Raw genomic sequence first — 21,852 nt, 5'->3', positions numbered from 1 at the left:
GTTTGTGCCCATTTTGCAATATCCCATGTTACTCTTCTGCAGTTTGCAATTCTCACTTTTTATTCTCTCAGGGCTCAGTTAATATAGAAGAAAGGTATTCCAATCCTGTCTGTAAAATGTATCTTTCTTTGAAATAACTGCATTCATTCTCAAGTACAGAAAGCACAAAACAATATAGTCCTGATTTTTAACCTTATTAAAGGCATAGCTGGCATGCTGTATTCTGGTTCTTATCAATATGCTGAACAGCAAAATGTTTGGTTTCATTCTACCCAGTCAACCCCCAACATGGTTATCTGAGGTTTTATGGCAGCTCCAGGTTGGAAGGAAGTTTCCTTTAAATCTGTAGAAGAATCAAATAGAAAATCGGCTTGGAATTTTGTTCCTGACCTCTCCTCTGACAATTCTTTATGACAATCAGAGCTGGTGTCAGATCCTTGAACCAGAGAAAAGCTGAAGAAACCTGGTGGAGACTGTGCAGGTGATTCTTCACCTGCCCTTTGTCCTCTATATATTGTGACTTTACTTCTGTAACTCAGATCCTCTTGCATCATCTCTTATTTCAGTCATGACCAGAGTTAACAGTTCTGGGCAGGTTTTCTCCTACTCCACTCTGAAATCATGTTGTCTTAGGTATGGACCATGTGGTTTCTGTCCTTTGGCACATGGAGAGCCTCTACTAGCATCAATTGTCCCATTTACCAATATCACAATTACGTACTTAATAATATTATCAACTACATAATATCAATATTAGGCTAAGAGATCCATTTCTTACATAATGAGGTTGTACAGGAAAGGTTAACAGCAGGTCTGTGTTGCTCAAACCATGCACGTTTGAAAAAAAAAGACCTGTCTTCAGGACAGATCCTTGGGTGACTCCCAGGAGGTAATCTCTGAGCTCTCAAAATGTTCTGCCTAGTAATAATGTATCTGTATGCCTATGTCTTTGGGCCACACTATACCAGTGTGACCAGATAAGTTTATCTTACTAATGTGATTTATTGTTGATGCCTATTTGTCTTCTGAGATGCTGTCATCTGAATAGTTGAGGTCAGTTACAGGGCTACTGAATGCTTACGCAATTAATCCCAAATGAAAATCCTGGACACCAAGACTCAGTTGAACTTCTCTCCTTGGTAACACTTTTGACTTGTCAGACATCATCTCTTGGAGAATTAATCATATCTTTTGCAGTTTCATTGGGGAATTGTCATGTGGATGCTCACAACAGTCTTGTCTTGGATTTCTCCATTTGCCTTTGCTGATTTTAATCTGTAACCTTCAAATGTCATAAACTAAAATTGTGAGTGCAATAACCTTTTCTGAGTCCTGTGAGTCATTCTAGTGAATCATAAAGTCTGTAGGTGGTCTTAGGGAGCTCAAAACCAGAGGTATAACCTAACGACAACTACTAGCTGGTAGTATCTGCTCATAGGTGCCACTGGTTCTACCATATACTATCTCACTGGAAAGCATTTGGTCTCATAGAACAATGGCATACAATATTAAAGACTTAGTTAATGTATCTGTCTGGGAGCAACAAACCAATGATTGATGGCAGGCACTGTATTCCAAGAAGTGGAATATGTACTGATATAAGAGGAATGTCCTTTATAGCTCCAATACTAGAGTCTAGAAATTTAAGGATGGAAAGTGGAATTGCCATTGTAAATGCCTATGTTCTACATGTGTAATTATACATTCCATTCTTAGGGTCTCCTGGACAATATACTCCTTTTTCCTACTGATACAATATTTCCACTAAATTCACTGAGAGAAATCCCAGTGATATTTCCATTGAGCTTCAGCTATGACTACCACCTAATCATTCTAGGTTTCTCAAAATGTTGGGCTATCGGGCTAACATAGGAAAAAATACGATCATAGGAGTAGTTGACCAAGACTATAATCAAGGACTTGTTAAATAATGGGGGTTCTCTGATGATAACAGATATAGATAATTACAGCAACCAATGCCAACAAGAGCGAGATACCAGGGCTTTCGTATTTTTCTCAGGGAAGATCTGAGTCATCCCAACAGAAAAGCAATCTAGACCAACTGAAATATTCATTAAAGATAAAGGCAACTAGAATGAGTGGTGGGGGAGGTAGGTAATAGTAATTATCAGTTACAACAAAGGAGATTGTAGCATCTATATCTATATCTATACCTGTATCTATATCTATTTTTTATTTTTTGAGATGGAGTTTCATTCTTATTGCCCAGGCTGGAGTGCAATGGTGCCATCTCAGCTCACCACAACCTCTGCCTCCCGAGTTCAAGCGATTCTCCTGCGTCAGCTTCCCGAGCAGCTGGGACTATAGGCATGCACCACCATGCCCCGCTAGTTTTGTATTTCTGGGAGAGACGAGGTTTCTCCGTGTTGGTCAGGCTGGTCTCAAACTCCCCACCTCAGGTAATTTGCCCCTCTTGGCCTCCCAAAGTGCTGGGATTACAGGCGTGAACTCCCTCGCCTGGCTGCAGCTTATATATTTTAACCAATGTTATTGTTTTAAAGAGACTGCAGCTATCCAGCATCAGAAGTTTAATCAATAGTGGTGCACTTAAGGTCATGTGAGGATCTCAACAATGCCGGAGGTGGACTGGGGCGGACAACTTTGCTGCTTATGTTTCATCCTCTAAGTCCTGGCAGTCTGGTGTAGAATAGAACTTCCAGGAAGCTCTCAACTGGCTTCCTGCCAAGCGTTTTGCCTCAAGTGTGCACAATACATCTTTACTTTCTTACTCCATAGCTACTCAGGACATACTATCACCATAGAGAAAATGAGATCATAGGCCAAAATAAGGGGCAATTCCTTTAAAACAGAATTGACTGACAAGAGTATATAACTGGAATTGAGATTTTCTGGTGAACATTATGAAGTAAATAAACAAAGCGGTGGAAGATGTAGGCAAGGGAATGAGGGAATGATTATAATAATAGACTTAGAGTGAAACTGATTAGTCAGTATTTAACTAAGGCATGAGAGTGATGAGGGGAAGTGAAAAGGTAGACTACCTACCAAATAGTATTTCCCCTTCTCCTCCTCTTCCTCACTCTCTTCTTTTTCTTTTTCTTCTCTTTCTCCTTCTTTTTCTCTATCTTTCCCTCCCTTTTTCTCCTCCTCCTTCTCCTTCACCCCCTCCTTTCCTCCTCATTCTCCTCCTTCTCCCTATAACTCTTTCCCTACTATTTTTCCCCCTTTGGAGACAAAACACGTAAGAACCATGTTTGCATTTTTAGACAATATTGATTAATACTTCCCAATAATATGTATTCAAAAAATACATATTTCAAAAAATGATAACATTGATTGTTGATATGATTAGGCTTTGTGTCCCCACTCAAATGTCATCTTAAATTATAATCCCTATAATCTCAATAATCTCCACATGTCATGGGAGAGACCATGTGGAGGTAATTGGATCATGGGGGCGGTTTTCCCATGCTGTTCTCATGATAGGGAGTGAGCTCTCACGAGATCTGATGGTTTGTCAGTGTTTGGCAGCCTCTCCTGCGTTCATTCTCCTTCCTCACGCTTTCTGAAGAAGGTGGGTTGCTTCCCTTTCACCTTCCACCATGATTGTAAGTTTCCCAAGGCTTCCCCAGCCATGCCGAACTGTGAGTCAATAAAATCTCTTTCCTTTATAAATTACCCAGTCTTTGGCAGTTCTTACAGCAGTGTGAAAATGAAATAATACAATTGTTATTGTTCTAAATGGTTTATATGGATTAATGTATTGAAGTTGATGTTTCCATTTTCTTAATTTTTGTTGATCAAAAAACTGAGTTACAGAAATATTAAATAGCACACCCAAAGTCACACATACAGAAAGGGATAGCACTGATATTTCAACCAAGGAAGTTCAGCACTAGAGCCAGGTCTCTCAAATATAATACTCATCCTTATAGCAAAGCCAAAATTATGGTTTATTATGTCTTTATTTGGGGATAAGATATAAAAAGTGTTCATGCACAAATGATGCTTGTTAGTGGCTTAACTTGGCTTAACTGATATATTTTAATTGCTTGTATAAAATATATTTTAATATTACTGATATTGTTTCTAAAGCCAATATATTATCATTATTTTTGAAAATACTCAAATCACTTACAACCTAGAGGGGGAAATAAGAAAAGCAAACAAATGCATAGTAGAGTGCAAAATCTAAGATTTGGATGTGCCATGATAAATGACCCAAAGCTGTAACTTGCACAGTATTTTCAAATGAGATTTAGTTTCTTTTCCTAAGTACCTCTTTTTGTTCTACCAGATGTATTATTGATATTATTTTGGGTCTTTGTAATTTTTTATAAACATTTATCTTATAATGGAAAATTTAAATAGTGATCAGCTCTGATGCGTTGTAAATCTAACAGTCTAAAATTGCTTTGTAAAACTTGGTGATTTATTCAATTAGTTAAATAACACTCTTAGAGCTTTGCAAAGATTTATTGACTTTTACTGCTAGAGATATTCATGCCAATAACCTTCAAAAATACCTATTTGTAAACATTTTAATCAAAAGATCTATTCCATCACTCAGTGGTGGTCTGTGGGAGGAATATTAAGTTGCTACACATTAAATCATCCTTAATAGCTAAGCACTACATTTGGCTTTTATCTTCAGAACCAATTTCCTTCTACTATATTTGTAGGGAGAATTCTATGAAAGGAAATGCTAGTTAAGTATTCAAATGAGGCATGAACTAACTTGAACTAACACAATTGCTTTAATAATTCCATAGGTAAACAACCAGAAGTTACAGAAAATAAGATAACACTTAAGTAATCACAATTGGCTGGAATTTTTGTCCATTTCATAATTCTGGAAAGATTATCCAAAGTTGTGGAATAAATGTTTTTGTCATGAATAATATAAAGGCCACAAAAAGATATCATTTTTCTTTCAGTTGGTCATATAATTAACTAGTGAGTCAAAAACAGGAAACCCTCAAGTGTCTTTGAAGGTAAAAGTGACATAAATTAAGTATGCAGGTGTGAGTTTAAATCAGCACTGCACATGGAATCACTATATTCAAGCAAAAGCCAAAATACAAATCTTGAAGATAAAACAAAATGTGGTTTTGTTTTGATTTTACTGGAATAAAACATTCTACAATAAGAAGCTTGATGAGTAAACTTGGATTGAAATAAGCAAGCTGGAGAAGAGTAGGACTAATAAAACTTAACTAACATTTTTGTGGTGCTTAGAAAAGATTAGAAAGCTACAGGCTTTGTTCTTGACTTCGATAGGTAGCAAAATATAGTCAAAGTATGTACTCCAGAAACTATATTCTAAAATAAAATTAAAGCCACCTAGCTACTAACAGATTTGTAAGATAAATTTGTGGAGAAAACAGGATAAATGTTAAACCCAATGAACATGCAATTATTGTCTTCAGGAGTTGGGAAGTAAATGAAATATATATTTGGGGCCAACATATTAAACATTTTCTGGGAAAATATTAACATTTGTCACCAAAATGTATTGAATAGTTTCAGTGTGCTCTGAAAATTGCTATGAGCTTTGCAATTTTAAGTATTTTTTTCAATACAAAATTTTCAAACATCCTCCACTTGATTGGTTCCAAGCAACTAGCCAAACTACCTAGTGTGGGAGGGGGCACCATGTCTAGAAAAGAGTATTAAAGCAACACCTCTAGAGGGTAGCAGTATCTGGACAGCATGTTTGGGGCTGTGGAAATGGCCCTGGTGACTAAGAGATTATGTACAGAAAGAATACATTCATAAGTAAATATATTGACCATAATGGAAGCCAGGTTATAGAATGTAGTTGAGAACACGGGAAATGAACAAGGCTAGAATTAACCCTGAGGTGCTGATGATAATCCGGGGTCTAGATGTAATCTCATGATTAATATTCATATAAAAGAAATATGTACATAGATACAGATGTGTGTGAGGGTGTGTGTGTGTATGTGCATATATATGCATTTATTTTTTAGCTCTTTCTGTTGAGAGGCACTAGAAGTAATAACATCCCCGTAACAAAGGGTAATGGATCCTTGATATCGGGACTGGGCAGAGAAAGCACAAGATGAGCCTGAACATTTTGTGCCAGAATGTAAGAAAGTACTCCAAGAGTGATTGGGCCTCTCAAAGAAACATAGGACGTAGCTTGATGGATTTCCCACTAGCCAAACCTAGGAAATATTGAATTTCAAAATAAATAATTATCCTAACAAATCATGACATTAACGATTCTACTTAACATTGAGTTAAATATAAATCTAAGAGTCCACACTGATATGAGTCAATGGAAAAGGGAGATTGTTAAGCTCTACCTTATTGTAGAATAATAATTAAGTAATCAACTAGTAAACATAAATGGAACAGTAGAAATTAAAACCATCATATGGCTTCCATGATAGTAACATTAGATTCCTGTGAGGAATCAGCAACAAGTGCTGAAATCAATGAATAAGTTTGATGTGGAATGAGGTATTTATACAGTATCAAAATATCTTCTTTTTAATTTGAATTAATTATTCAAATGTAATTATTAGTTAGCTTTCTAGTTCAGAAAAACCTAGATATTATGGTTACAAAGTGAAAAGGTTATCACCAACAACAGAACAAACCAAGATCATTTTCTCCTGATGTAGCGAGAACAAACCATCATTACAAAGATACGCCCAAAATGTTTATAATATGAGAAAATATCAAGCAAACCCAAAATGAGGAATGTTCTACAGGGGAAATAGCCTGTAGTTACTGAAATATTAAAGTGATGAAAAGCAGAAAACAAAAAGTATGAGAAATTGTTTCCAAATGACGAACAGTAAGAAGACACGACAATTAAATAAAACATGATCATAGACAGGACTGTGAATCAATATAGAAAACTATTAAGACAATTTGTGAAATTTAAATGTGGTCTGAGGGTTAGATAGTAATATTAATTAGTTTTTATTTTGCACTATGGTTACATAGGAGAGTGTTGTTTAAAAAGTAAATACAAGCATTAAGGAGTTACGTGGCAACATATTTGCAACTTGCTTTCAAATGATTCAGAAAAAAAGTGTGTGTGTGTGTGCGTGCCTGCGTGTGCGTATGTGTGTGTGTGTGAAAAAAGAGAGAGAGGGAGAATTTGCAAATGTATAAAACACAGAAGGACTAATACAAGTCAATGCCCATCAGCCAAATTTAACAAATGGCAATATTTTGATACATATGCTAATTCTTCATCAATCAATTCTATTCTGCTGAATTATTTTACAGAAATTTCTATGTATTTTATAATTTCACATTTAGGTATATACACATTTAGATTCTTGTCATCGGGAAATAGGAAGTTCCATCACCCCAGAATCCTCACTCATACTACCTCTTCGAAAATGTAAACTCCCCCAATCTTTCCGTCAGGGCCACATTGCCTCATTATTAGTTTAGAAATAATGATTCCTCCCACTTTATTGTTCTTTTTCAAAGTTGTTTCACATATTCCAGGGCTTTTCTTTTCCATTTACATTTAGGATGAGCTTGTTCATAAAAACTCTTTCTGAGATGTTGGTAAGAATTGCATTAAACTTTAGAGATAATTGATACCTTTATTAAGCTGTGTCTTCTAATTTATAAACACATGATGTCTCTGCTTATTTAGGTCTTCTTTCATCAATATTTTGTATTTTGTGGCATAAAATACTTAACATTCTTTCCTAAATGTATACTCAAATGTGCAATTTTTGTTAGAGCAATTATAAATGATATTGGGTTTTAAAATTTTGTTCCCACTTCTCTGTTAGTAAATAGAAATGCAGCTAAACATTGTGTGATGATTGTGCATCCCATGATCTTACTGTACTCTCTTGTTACTTCTAGGTTTTTTGTTGTTAATTATTTGGAATATTCTATGTATGCAGTCAGGTCATCATCTGCAACGAGCAAGAGCATTATTTCTTTTCCAAACTATTTGACTTGTTTTTTCGTGGCTTATTACAGTGGCTAGAATTTTCACTATTATGTTGAATAAGGACAGAGAGTAGATATCATTGCCTTGTTGCTGATCTTTGAGGAAAAACATTACCTTTTGTTATTATGATATTAGCTTTTGGATTTTGTAGATTTTTAAAAATAATGTTTCACACACTTCCTTCTACTTCTAGTGTACAGATGAATGGATTTTGTGAAATGCTTTCTGTGCAATTTATGTAATATAACTTTTTCTTCTTTAGTTGGTTAATATGGCGAGTTACAGTGATTTATTTCCTAAGGATGAAACAGACTTGCATAACTGGAAAAAATATCCCACTTAATTGTACTGTGTGTTTTTATATTGTTGGATTTAGTTTACTAACGTTGTTAATTCTTCTTTGAATATTTTGTTGAATTCTTCAATGAATTCTAGTGGGCCTGTGAGTTTATTTTTCATAAGTTTTAAAATTATGAATTTAGTTTCCTTAATACTTACTATTGGTTTCACACTTGGCCATTATTTGCTTTACATTTTGGTGAGTTGTGATAGTTTGTGCTTCAAGAGGAATTCATTCATTGGTTGTAAAATCTTTGTGTGGAGAGCTGTGCATAGTATTCCCTTATCATTTCAGTATTTGCAGTGTTTCTGATGATAGTCCGCTTCATGTCTGCTACTAGTAATTCATGTTTTCTTCTTTTAATCAATGTTTTGTGTCAATTTTTTTCTCTAGAGTTTCTTTATGGTTTCTCTTTATTATATTCTTCCTTCTGTCACTTTGTGTTTATTTAGCTCTTCCTTTCATAGTTTTCTGAAGTGGAGCTCATTTTTCTGATTTTAGACTTTTCTTCTTTTCCACTACATGCATGTATTGCTATAAAGTGCACCCCAGCACTGACTTAGCTGCATCCTACACATTTTACTTCAATGTAGGATGTATGTTTGAGAGATGTTTTGGTCTTCCTTTGGGAAAGTCTGATGACTGCAGGCTTTAGTGACTAAACTAATTTCTCTAAAGCAAATGGCCAAGATAGTACTTGCCTTTCCCTTCACCAGCTGCCAACAAACTGAGCAAACTGCTCCTGGGAGTTGGGATTCTTTCCTGGCAGGAGCATGAGACTGTTTGTAGAGTTGAAATAAGTACATACTACATAAACTCCTCTATGAAAAGCAATGTTTTTTTTTTTGTTTTTTTTTTTGTTTGTTTTTTTGTGTGTTTTTTTGGGGTTTTTTGTGTGTGTGTGTGCTCAGGAATTAAATAAAGCAATCTCAGTATATGGTTAATCTGATTACAATACTTTAGATATAAAATTAGGCCACCTGGCACTTAGGTTATTCAGTTACTTCTTAATTACAGGATTGTGTGTCTGGGTGACATTAAGATTAAGGGGAAGGTATGTTCTGATTTTTCATTTTTTTCAGTGGATTTCAGCATATATTCTTGAACATCTTTCAGGCATTGGAGAGCTGAAGCCATTCTTCTTATTAAAGCACATTTGTGGAGAGTCCTTTGTTTAAAACATGAGTAAATATTGAGGATTGTTAATTCTCAGATTTAGTAAGCTGCCTGCCCTTACATTTTCTCCCCAATCTAGTGAGAATATTTTGGAATTCATGCTAAACAGCCTGCTGACAGAAGAGAGTGTTATTTTTGTTTTGATCTTCATATTATGACAGAGAGCTAATATGGAATGAGCAACAATTTATTGCTAAAAACCTCCCTCAGAGACAGCCAGTAAAAAAGGTATGATATCGCTCTAATGAAATAAGCCTCAGAAATGATTATTTCTGGTCACTGGGTGAGGTTCAGATGAGACAGATGGAAATAATAAATGATGTCAGACAAGAGGCTCCCTACCAGATGTTGAACAATCATAAATATTTATCTCAGAAGATAAAAGTTTTACTTTATTTTCATATTAGATATATAACCTGCTTGTTTTCTTGCTTGAAACTGACAGATAAAATGCTGGTTGCTTTCTGGAAAGAACATGTCTTTGAGACAAGCTGAAGGGCTATGAATAGTCATTTCCTTAAAGCTGATGCCTGGGTGCTGGTGGCCAACCTTCCTCCAGAGCTCATTGGTTTTATTTCACAGTACACCAAATAAAAGTAACAGGGCTGTGCTCGTAGCAGTGAAACTAATTTTGTCAGTGGTGACATTAGGTGCCCCAGAAAAGGGCTGATTTCATATTGGGGAATAGAAATGTGAGCCAAATTGCTGTTAAACTGGAAGGTTTCCTGTTCCCAGAGTGCCCTGAACACATTTGCCCTGTGGACTCCCTGCTGTGAAAGAGCAATAGAAACGGGGAAGACACTTATCGGTGGCTCCATTGTCACAAGGAATACAGAATTGTCTCATTATAAGTCTCCTTCTGTGTTGCTTTTGAGTGCTTTGAAAAGCTGAACAAAACATCTACATGTATTTATTTTACAATTAAATAGTATATACATACTTGGAATCCACTCAAGACAGAATATCAAATACACTTACAGCAAAATAAAGCTGTAATGAAGAATATTACTGGACTAATGGCTTCTTAAAACATTTTATTTCAATAGTTTTTGGAGTACAGGTGGATTTTGTTATATGAATAAGTTATTTAGTGGTAATTTCTGAGATTTCAGTGCACCCATCACCCAAGCAGTGTACACTTTACCCAATATGTAGTCTTTTATCTCTCATCCCCCTCCCAACCTTTCCCCTTTAGTCTCCAGAGTCCATTACATAGTTCCTATGAATTTGCATCTTCATCAGTTAGCTACCACTTATAAGTGAGAACATAGAATATTTGGTTTTCCATTCCTGAGTTACATCATTTATAGTAATGTCCTCCAGCTCCATCCAAGTTGCTGCAAAATACAGTATTTTGTTCCTTTTTATGGCTGAGTAGTATTTCATGGTGTATGTATACCACATTTTCTTTATTCACTCATTGGTTGATTGGGCGCTTAGGTTGGTTCCACATCTTCACAATTGCAAATTGTGCTGCTGTAAACATACATGTACATGCGTCTTTTTCACATACTGACTTCTTTTCCTTTGGGTAGATACCCAGGAGTGGGAATGCTGGATCAAATGGTCATTCTACTTTCATTTCTTTAAGGAATCTTGATGCTGTTTTCCATGGTGGTTGTACTAATTTACATTTCAACGTTTTTCTGCATCTATATGATCATATGGTTTTTGTTTTTAATTCTGTTAATATAATGTATCACCTTTATTGACTTGCTACATGAAAGTATCCTTGTGCTCCTGACACGAAATCCACCTAATCATGATGTCTTATCTTTTTGATATGATACTGAATTTTGTTAGCTAGGATTTTTGCATCTCTGTTCATCAGGAATATTGTTCTGTAGGGTTTTTTTTTGTTGTTATTATATCCCTTTTCTGGTTTTGGTATTTGGGTGACACTGGCTTCACAGAATAATTTAGGGAGGATTCCTTCTTTCTCTATCTTTTGAAATAGTTTCAGTTGGATTGGTACCAAATCTTTGAATGTCTGATAGAATTTAGCAGTGAGTTCCTCTGGTCTTGGGCGTCTATTTAGCATTTTTTTTATTATTATTACTGATTCAATCTCACTGTTTGTTATTGGTCTATTCAGGGTTTCTATTTCTTCCTGATTTAAACTAGGAGGATTGTATATTTTCAGAAATGTATCCATGTCCTCTAGATTTTTTAGTTTGAATATGTAAAGGTTTTCATAGTAAACTTGAATGATCCTTTGTATTTCTGTGGTATCATTTGTAATATCTCCAGTTTTATTTCTAATTGAGCTTATTTGGGTGTGCTCTCTTCTTGGTCAATCTCACTAATGGTCTATCAATTTTACCCTTTCAAAGACCATCATTTGTTTTATGTATTTATGTCTCAATATTATTTAGTTTTGATCATTGTTATTTCTTTTCTTCTGCTGAGTTGGGGATGGTTTGTTCTTCTTTCTCTAGTTCCTTGAAGTTTGACCTTAGTTCGTCTATTTGTGTTTTTCAGACTTTTTGATATAGACATTTAACACTATGAACTTTCCTCTTAGCACTACTTTGTATACCAGAGGTTTTGATGATTTGTGTCACCATTATTCATCCCGAATAATTTTAAATTTTCATCTTGATTTCATTGTTAACCAAAAAATCATTCAAAAGCAGATTAATTTCATTTATTAGTTTAGTTTTGTGTGTTCCTTTTGGAACCGATCTCCAGTTTAATTTCAATTGAGATAGTTGATGTGATTTCAGTTTTCTGAAATTGATTGGGACTTGTTTTGTGGTCTATTATATGGTCTACCTTAGGGAATGTTTAATGTGCTGATAAGAAGAATGCATATTTGGTAGTTGTTGGGAATAATGTTCTGTAAATATCTGTTAAGTCCATTTGTTCTGTAGTATAGTTTACGTCCATTGTTTTCATTGTTGTTGTTCACTTTCTGTCTTGATGATCTATCTAGTGCTGTCAGTGGATTATTGAAGTCTTCTGCTATTGTTGTGTTGTCTATCTCATTTCTTAGGACTAGCAGTAATTGCTTTTTAAATCTGGGGACTCTAGTGTTAGGTGCATATAAATTTAGGATTGTGATACTTTCTTCTTGATGAATTAATCCTTTTATCATTATATAATGTCCTTTTTTGCCTTTTTTTAGCTGTTATTGCTCTAAAGTCTGTTTTGTTTGATAAAAGAATAGCTATCCCTGATTGCTTTGGGTTTCCATTTGTTTAGAATATCTTTCTCAACCCCTTTACCTTAAGTTTATGTGAATCTTTACATGTTAGGTGAGTCTCTTGAAGACAGCAGATTCTTGGTTGGTGATTTTTTAATCCAGTCTGCCATTCTGTATCTTTTAAGTTCAGCACTTAGGCCATTTATATTCAATGTTGATATTGAGATATGAGGTATTGTTCTATTCATTACATTAGTTACCTACTTTGTTTTTTTCATTATTGTTTTATAGGCCCTGTGAGATGTATGCTTTAAGGAGTTTCCATTTTTGTGTATATTGAGCTTTTGTTGGTTCTTATAATTGATGTTGATATTTGTTTGGCAAGTAAAACTTTGTTTGACAGTTTCTTAGTCATGTTTGCTTTTGTTTACATTCCAAGGATGAAAACAGTTGCTGATATTAAAGCTAGTTAATTTAAAATAATCATTTATTTGTATTTTTTGTTTTCTATAAAACATAATTATTATAATATATGCAAAAGCAAATGTAGTAGAAAAAGAACCTAATCCAATAAAACAGAAATGAACTTATTGCACACACAATTCCAGGAATTTCATTATGAATACACACACATGAATGTGTGCATATGTGTAAGTTATTTTAACTAACCAAAATGGGATCTCTGTTACTATACTATACAAAATTGGAATATGATTTATAATGTCTTTTCTATTCATGAAACATCATTCTGTTTCAAGATCCATATAGATATAGTAGAGTGTGTTTTTAGATTATCACAGTGTTTTATGGTGCTGACAAAAATACAGTACATGAGTTTAAATAAGAATATTCTGCAATCACTCAGAAATTTAATCTCTATGTATCATGAAACAGAATGATTTTACTATATCTTATATTCTATTAATATTTTTTCAACATTATCAGATATAATATTATCTCTTCACCTCTTGATATTAATTATTCTTCCTCCTTTTAACATTTACTTTTTTGTTTTTAAAATTGAATGAGATAAAAATTTCAGAAAAATGAAATAATTATTATATAAGTCACAGAAATATGGATATAAGTGAGATATCAAGTCAGCCAATCAGAAGGAAAATAATAATGAAACAGTTTAATAGCAAGTTTTTGGGTACTTAGGAAAAACAGGCCTGGTGATACACAGATGATGGTAATGTAAATGTGCAGAATATTATGCTGAATAATTTGGTAATCCTAACTCTATCTCATCACCTCTGCAATATAGATTTTTCACAATGTATATTTCTGAAATGAAGATCATCTAACAATTGAATGCAACTTACAATAGCAGTCAATCAAGGGATAATTGTAACACAGAAAACTTGTGAAACCCATACAAAACCTCTTTTTGATACTTTCTGATAAAATCAGGAATTTTCCAATCATAAGGTATCTTTGGGTTGATTCAATGAACTGTCCAACTATTTGTCCCTATAATGTATCCACTAGAAATATAATATTTGTATATGTTTTTGTATGCACAGATAGATGATATAGCATTTAGAATTGCTTATAATTTCAAGAATGAAATATTAAAAATCTATTAGAAACTGACTGTGTATGTGCGTATTCCTAATTAAATAAGAATTGCTAGCCTTCTCAGTTACCAGAGTGTCAAACTGAATAGATTCACAAATTATGACTTTAAAAAGCACTTAAAAATAGTATAAACCACGGAAACATTTTCCTTACAGCATCAGCAACAATTTGCATTCTCTATCTAACTAACCTTTGCAATGCTGCTGATAAAATGGTGCCATCTTGTTGTCTTCACTCATCTGAATATTTGTCATTTTGAGAATATCTTCATATATTCTTCAATTATGTGGGATTTTTCTTTATTAATCTGTTTATTTGTATGTTTTGTTCCAACTTCTTATTGGGTTGTTTGCCCTTAATTTGATGATTTATTGATATTCTTGACAGTTTGGGATGTTTTATTTTATTTATTTTTATTTACTTATTTATTGAGATGAAGTCTCGCTCTGTCACCTGGGCTGCAGTGCAGTGGCATGATCTCGGCTCACTGCAAGCTCCACCTCTCTGACTATGCCATTCTCCTGCCTCAGCCTCCCAAGTATCTAGGACTACAGGTGACTGCCACCACTCTAGGCTAATTTTTTGTATTTTTAGTAGAGATGGGGTTTCACTGTGTTAGCCAGGATGGTCTCGATCTCCTGACCTCATGATCCACCTGCCTCAGCCTCCCAAAGTGCTGGGTTTACAGGCACGAGCCACCAGGCCCAGCCAAGTTTTGGGTGCTTTAAAAACAAAAATAGGCCAGGCGTGGTGGCTCAAACCTGTAATCCCAGCACTTTGGGAGGCCGAGATGGGCAGATCACGAGTTCAGGAGATCGAGACCATCCTGGCTAACACGGTGAAACCCCGTCTCTACTAAAAAATACAAAAAACTAGCCAGGCGAGGTGGCGGGTGCCTGTAGTCCCAGCTACTCGGGAGGCTGAGGCAGGAGAATGGCGTAAACCTGGGAGGCGGAGCTTGCAGTGAGCTGAGATCCGGCCACTGCACTCCAGCCTGGGAGACAGAGCGAGACTCTGTCTGAAAAAAAAAAAAAAGACAATAATAATAAAAGTTTAGGCTAGGCGTGGTGGCTCACAGGCGGGCAGATCACTTGAAGTCAGGAGTTAGAGACCAGCCTAACCAACATGGTGAAACCCCATCTCTACTAAAAATATGAAAATTAGCTGGGCAGACATATATAGTCCCAGCTACTCGGGAGGCTGAGGCAGGAGAATCACTTGAACTAGGAGGCAGAGGTTGTAGTGAGCCAAAATCATGCCATGCCATGGCACTCTAGCCTAAGGGACAGAGTAAGACTCCATCTAAAAAAAAAGAAGAAGAAGTTTAGCTATCTCAAAAAAAAACACTATATACATTTTCAAATAGCTCAGGGAACAAAAATAAAGTTATAGTGGAAACTAGACTATATCTTAGTGAAATGATAATACAAACAGGGCACAGGCAAACCTGCGGGTTGCAGATGAAACTGTACATAGAGGGAAGGTTGTGATCTTAAATACGTATGTTGGAAAAGAAAAATCATTATCAGTTTCTGAAAGTTAGAAGCAACATATTAAACCCAAAGCATAGAAGGAAAATAATAAATATAAGAGGTAGAACTTAATAAACTAAAACACAATTGTACAGTAGAAGGAATCATTAAAATCATGTAGTAGGCAGAATAATGCCCCTCCCAAAAATGTCCACATCTTAATCCCAAAGACCTGTGACCATTTTATATCTCATGGCAAAAGGGATTTTGCAAATGAGATTAATTAAGAATTTTATGATGGTGGATTTTCTTGAAGTAGACATGTTGACTCAGTGTAATAACTATGTACAAGGAAAAGGGAAGCAGGAAAGTAAAAAAAAAGAAATGTGATAATAGAAATAGAGGTTGGAGTAATGTGATTACTGACTAGGAGATGTAAGTCATTTAATGTGGATGACCTCTAGAAACTGATGAAGTCAAGACAATTAATCTCCCTTACATACTTCAGAGGGAACAGAGCCTTCCCAACACCTTAAGTTTAGACCCAGAATTCCCATCTCAGGATTTTTACTATCAGAATGCTATGATAGTAAATTCGTGTTGTTCTAAACCATTAAGTCTGTGGCAGTTAGATACAGTAATAGGAGACAAATAAAACCATATGATGATTCCTTATAGAAGACTAATATAATGGATAAATACCTGGAAATACTTAACAAGAATAAAAGGAATATGGAGAAATTTAAAGTTTTAATATTAGGAATAGAAAAGGTGACAAATGCAGATCATGAAATATCCAAAGGAAAAAAAAATGATATTTTGACCAAAACAGTGCCAACAAATGTAACAATATAGATAAAATGAGAACAGCCCTGTGAATTTCAAAACATCAAAAGAGACACAAAAAGGAAACAACAAATAATAATATTCATAGTTCTAATTTGAAACATTAAATCTCTGAAACCATACCTGTATTTTGGGTTGACGTCAGCGAAAATAATGGAGCAAGCACCTCTGAAATTTGACTTCTTCATGCAAGCAGCAAAAACGATGGAAAAAAATGTCAGTATCAACTTAACATATCTGAAAATTAACCTAAGGGTAGCAGCAAGTTGGGAAGCATTTAATCCACAAAAATGGCTGAATGTAGGTTAAAAATTGGCCTTTGTAATGTTTCCAATCCCTAATCTAAAGATAAACAGTAAACCCCTCAAACAACTTCACCAGAAAACTATTAGAACTGATAAACCAATTCAGTTTATCAGTTTATTTTGCAGGATACAAAATAAACATACAAAAATCAGTAGCATATCTATATGCCAACAGCAAAGAATCTGAAAAAAATAAAAATATAATCCCATTTATAATAGCCATAAATAAAATTAAATATCTATGAATTAGCTTGACAAAGTAGGTGTAAGGTCTCTACAATGAAAACTGTAAAACACTGATTAAAGAAATCAAAGATGATACAAAAATGGAAAGATATTCCATGTTTTTGCATCAGAAGAATCAATAATGTAAAAAGGTACATAGTACCCAAAGCAATCTATAGTTAAATGCAATACTTATCAAAATACAAATGGCATTCTTTACAGAAATAGGAAAAACAATTTTAAATTTTATATGGAACCATAAAAGAATTAGAATAGCCAAAGCTATTCATAGCAAAAAGAAAAAAACTGGAGAAATCACATTACCTGACTTCAAATTATACTACAGAGCTATAATAACCAAAACAGTATGGTACTGGCATGAAAACAGACAACTAGACCAATAGGGAACATAGTAAGGAACCCTCCCTAAGAAAAGTCCACACATCTACAGTGAACTGACTTTTGACAGAAGTGTTGAGAACATACACTGGGGAAAAGATAGTCTCTTCAATAAATAGTGCTGGAAAAATTGGATATCCATAAGCATAAGAATTAAACTATATTCCTATTCTCATTATATATAAAAATCAAATCAAAATGGATTAAAAACTTATATCTAAAACCTCAAACTGTGAAACTACTACAAGAAAACATTGGAAAAAAGCTCCAGGACATTGTTCTGGGTAAAAATTTCTTGACTAAAATTTCTTGAGCACAGGCAACCAAAGCAAAAATGGATAAAAGAAATCACATCAAGTTAAAAAGCTTCTGCACAGGAAAGAAAACAATCAACAAAGTGAGGAGACAACCCACAGAATGGGAGAAAATATTTGTAAACTACCCATCTGACAAAGGATTAATAACCACAACATATAAGGAACTCAAACAGCTCTATAGGAAAAAATCAAATATTGCAATTAAAAACAGGCAAAATATTTGAATAGACATTTCTCAAAAGAAGACATACAAATGGCAAACAGGCATATGAAATGGTGTTCAGTATCATCGATCATTAGAAAAATGCAAATAAAAACCACCATGAAGTATCATCTCAACCAAGTTAAAATGGGTTATATCCAGCATACAGGCAATAATAAATGCTGGTGAGGATGTGGATGAAAGGGAATCCTCATGTGCTGTTCATGGGAATGTATATTAGTACAACCAGCATGGAGAACAGTTCAGAGGTTCCACAAAAAACTAAAAATAGAACTAAAATATGATCCAGCAATCCCACTGCTGGGTATATACCTGAAAGAAAGGAAATCAGTGTACCAAAGAGACATGTGCACTCCCACGTTTGTTGCAGCATGTTCACAACAAGCAACATTTGAAGCAACCTAAGTGTTCATCAACAAGTAGTTCGATAAAGAAAATGTGATACTTATACACAATGGAATACTATTCAGCCATAAAAAATTGAGGGCTGAGCATGGTGGCTCACACCTCTAATCTCAGCACTTTGGGAGGCCGAGGCAGGTAGATCATGAGGTCAGGATGCAAGACCAGCCTGACTAACATAGTGAAACCTGTCTCTACTAAAAATACAAAAATTAGTTGGGCGTGGTGGCACATACACGTAATCCTAGCTACTTAGGAGACTGAGACAGGAGAATCATTTGAACCCGGGAGGTGGAGGTTGCAGTGAGCTGAGATTGCACCACTGCACTCCAGCCTGGGCAACAGAATGAGACACTGTCTCAAAAAAAAAAAAAAGAAGATCCTATCATTTGCAACAACATGGATGAAACTGGAGCTCAGACACAGAAGGACAATTGCATGTGCTCATTTATTTGTGGGATATAAAAATCAAAACAATTGTACAAATGTTGATACAAAGTAGAACGATGGTTATCAGAGTTTGGGAAGAGTAGTTAGGGATAGGAGAATGGGGATGATTAATGGGTACAAGAAATTTTTTAAAATGTGAATAAGTGAACACAACCCAAATGTTCATCACGTGAGGAACAGGTAAACAGATTTGGTATATATACACAATGGAATATGTCAGCCATAGAACAGAATGAACTACTAATACAGACATGAAGTTACCCTAAGTAAAACTCAGTAAAAATTAAGGTAAGGTTTGATAAACTGCCTTTGAATAGTGTTGGAAATGTCTACCTCAGCAATGTTGACCTAAAATGCAGTCTGCAACCTAACTTGTCTAAAGCACTGAAATAACTCTGTGAATCTGGAATCATCACACAATTGGGAGTTAGAAATTAACAGACTGCTAAACTAATGATTTTGGATTTGGAAAGAAATGTCTAGACTTCCAAATATGAACAATCTAAGTACTTTTTGTCTCCAAAATAATAGAAACCCCAACTGATTCCTGCCTTTGATTTGACTCTTGATGGATTCCGTTTAAGTTAGCTAAAAAACGTTCATCATTTTTTTATTTCCATAGTAATAGAGTTACAATTTACAAAGACTTTAATAATTTGACCTCTCAAGATATAGTCTACCTAAAATATTCCAAAATGCATGCATCTTGTTGGCCTCCATGACATAATCAGACACCAGAAATATTTCAAAGAGCTTATGTCTAATTGTATTTTGTTTGGAGGGATCACTTGTTTTTTGTTGGTGATGATGGTTTCGTTTGTCTGGTAAATGTTAAATAATCCCCATCATTACTAAAGTCAGTTCTGATTCTTCAAGAATGCATACTGCGGCCAGGTGCAGTGACTCACGCCTGTAATTCCAGCACTTTGCGAGGGCCGAGGCGGGTGGATCAGCTGAGGTCAGGAGTTCAAGAGCAGTCTGGCCAACATAGCGCAACCTGTCTCTACTAAAAAAAAAATACAAAAACTTAGTCAGGCATGGTGGCAGGCGCCTGTAGTTCCAGCTACTTGGGAGGCTGAGGCAGGAGAATTGCTTGAACCTGGGAAGGGGAGGTTGCAGTGAGGCAAGGTTGGGTCATTGCACTCTAGCCTAGGTGACAGAGTGAAACTCCATCTCAAAAAAAAATAGAATGCATATTGCTGCAGCATTAAGACTTGTCCTCTAATCCACATCTGAGATGCACATTTCAGCAACTTATTCAACATGTAATTAGTCAATTGACCTTATTATTTTGATTCAAGAAATAATCTGTTCTGGTCAAGAGAATATGGTTAAATTATATGCTTCGGTCAGAAAAATCCCAGATTGTATCTCAGATAACTTGTATAAGAATGTGGAGGAGGAGGAGGTAAAGCAGGGCAGTGTTGGGAACAGACCCCCAAATTTGGCCATAAACTGGCCCCAAAACTGTCTGAAAACAAAATCTCTGCAGCAGTATGACACGTTCATGATGGCCATGATGCCCACGCCGAAGGTTGTGGGTTTACCGGAATGAAGGCAAGCAACACCTGGCCCACCCAGGGAGGAAAACTGCTCAGAGGCCTTCCTAAACCACAAAAATAGCATGAGCGATCCGTACCTTAAGGACATGCTCCTATAGAAATGTCTCTACTCGGTTTTCTTCCTATTCTCACCCTTTTTACATTGTCCCTAGCTTGACACGATAATACTTTGATCCAGCTCTTTCAGGCAGCAGCCTCCACTGGAAATCTCTCATATTTGCCACCATTCTCCCACTACTGGTCTTAGCAGGAACTCAGATCATGTTGTAGTAGCCCCTGTTTCTGCCTTCTCCACAGTTGCCAACTTCACTGTGACACACCATAAGGTTATACCACCACCTATGAAGACCGTATTTACACACCATAAGGTTATACCACCACCTATGAAGACCGTATTTACACACCATAAGGTTATACCACCACCTATGAAGACCGTATTTACACACCATAAGGTTATACCACCACCTATGAAGACCGTATTTACACACCATAAGGTTATACCACCACCTATGAAGACCGTATTTACACACCATAAGGTTATACCACCACCTATGAAGACCGTATTTACACACCATAAGGTTATACCACCACCTATGAAGACCGTACTTTTTGCTGGACAACAGAGACACCATGATTCAAATTGACTCCATATACACATAGAGCCAAGTCTTGCTTCCAGAAAGGGGAGATGGCTACTGCCACCCATCTACCAACACCTGTAATAAATAAAAAAACTCACCTTACTCTTCCTGATAATTAAACTGTCACTACCTATAAGATAAACACCAGCCACATTTTCAACCATCTATCACTTTCTTTTTTGCAACAACATTGTTACTATCAGTCCTATGCCAATTATTATTCCACCACTTGCCAAAGGCACAAAACTGCTCTAATATATTAAACTTTTTGCTAAAATATAATCAATTGGCCATTCTTGATGGGTTGCCCTGAAGAAGTCAAAAAGCCACATTGCTTCCAGAGCATCCCCCAAATTGGGGACTACTGATGCATACCTTGTATCTGTGTAACCTTTGCAATTTTATCTTCCACCCATTGATATACTCTATTTAAGGTAATCAATTCTACTTGCTAAGCTAATTTTGTTTCTGGAAAAGGGTTGCCTTTTGTGATTTCAGCCAAGGAGACAATAGCATAGTCTTTGTAGTATTTTCCTGAATCATTCCAAAGTTATGAACCATCTGTAAACCAGATTAGGTCAACATTGTGGATATGGGTCAATTGTAAGTCCTGTTTGGGTATAATGATTTATTCAGTCAAGACAACACAGTTGTGAGGTGTTTTATGGGAGGGTAATGGTGGCAGGGTGGCAGAATTAAGGTTGCTGTAGCAAGAAATGGTAACGTTTGGGAAAGACAAGAGGAGAACTTCATGTGAAGCAAGTCTGCTGACAGAAAAATGCTGGGCTAGTGAGAATTTAGCAGATTTTTCACACGGGGGACACAG

This window comes from Trachypithecus francoisi, unplaced genomic scaffold (genome assembly GCF_009764315.1).
Source record: "Trachypithecus francoisi isolate TF-2019V2 unplaced genomic scaffold, Tfra_2.0 Lachesis_group4, whole genome shotgun sequence".
NCBI lineage: Eukaryota > Metazoa > Chordata > Mammalia > Primates > Cercopithecidae > Trachypithecus > Trachypithecus francoisi.
Note: the sequence above shows the minus strand (reverse complement) of the source record.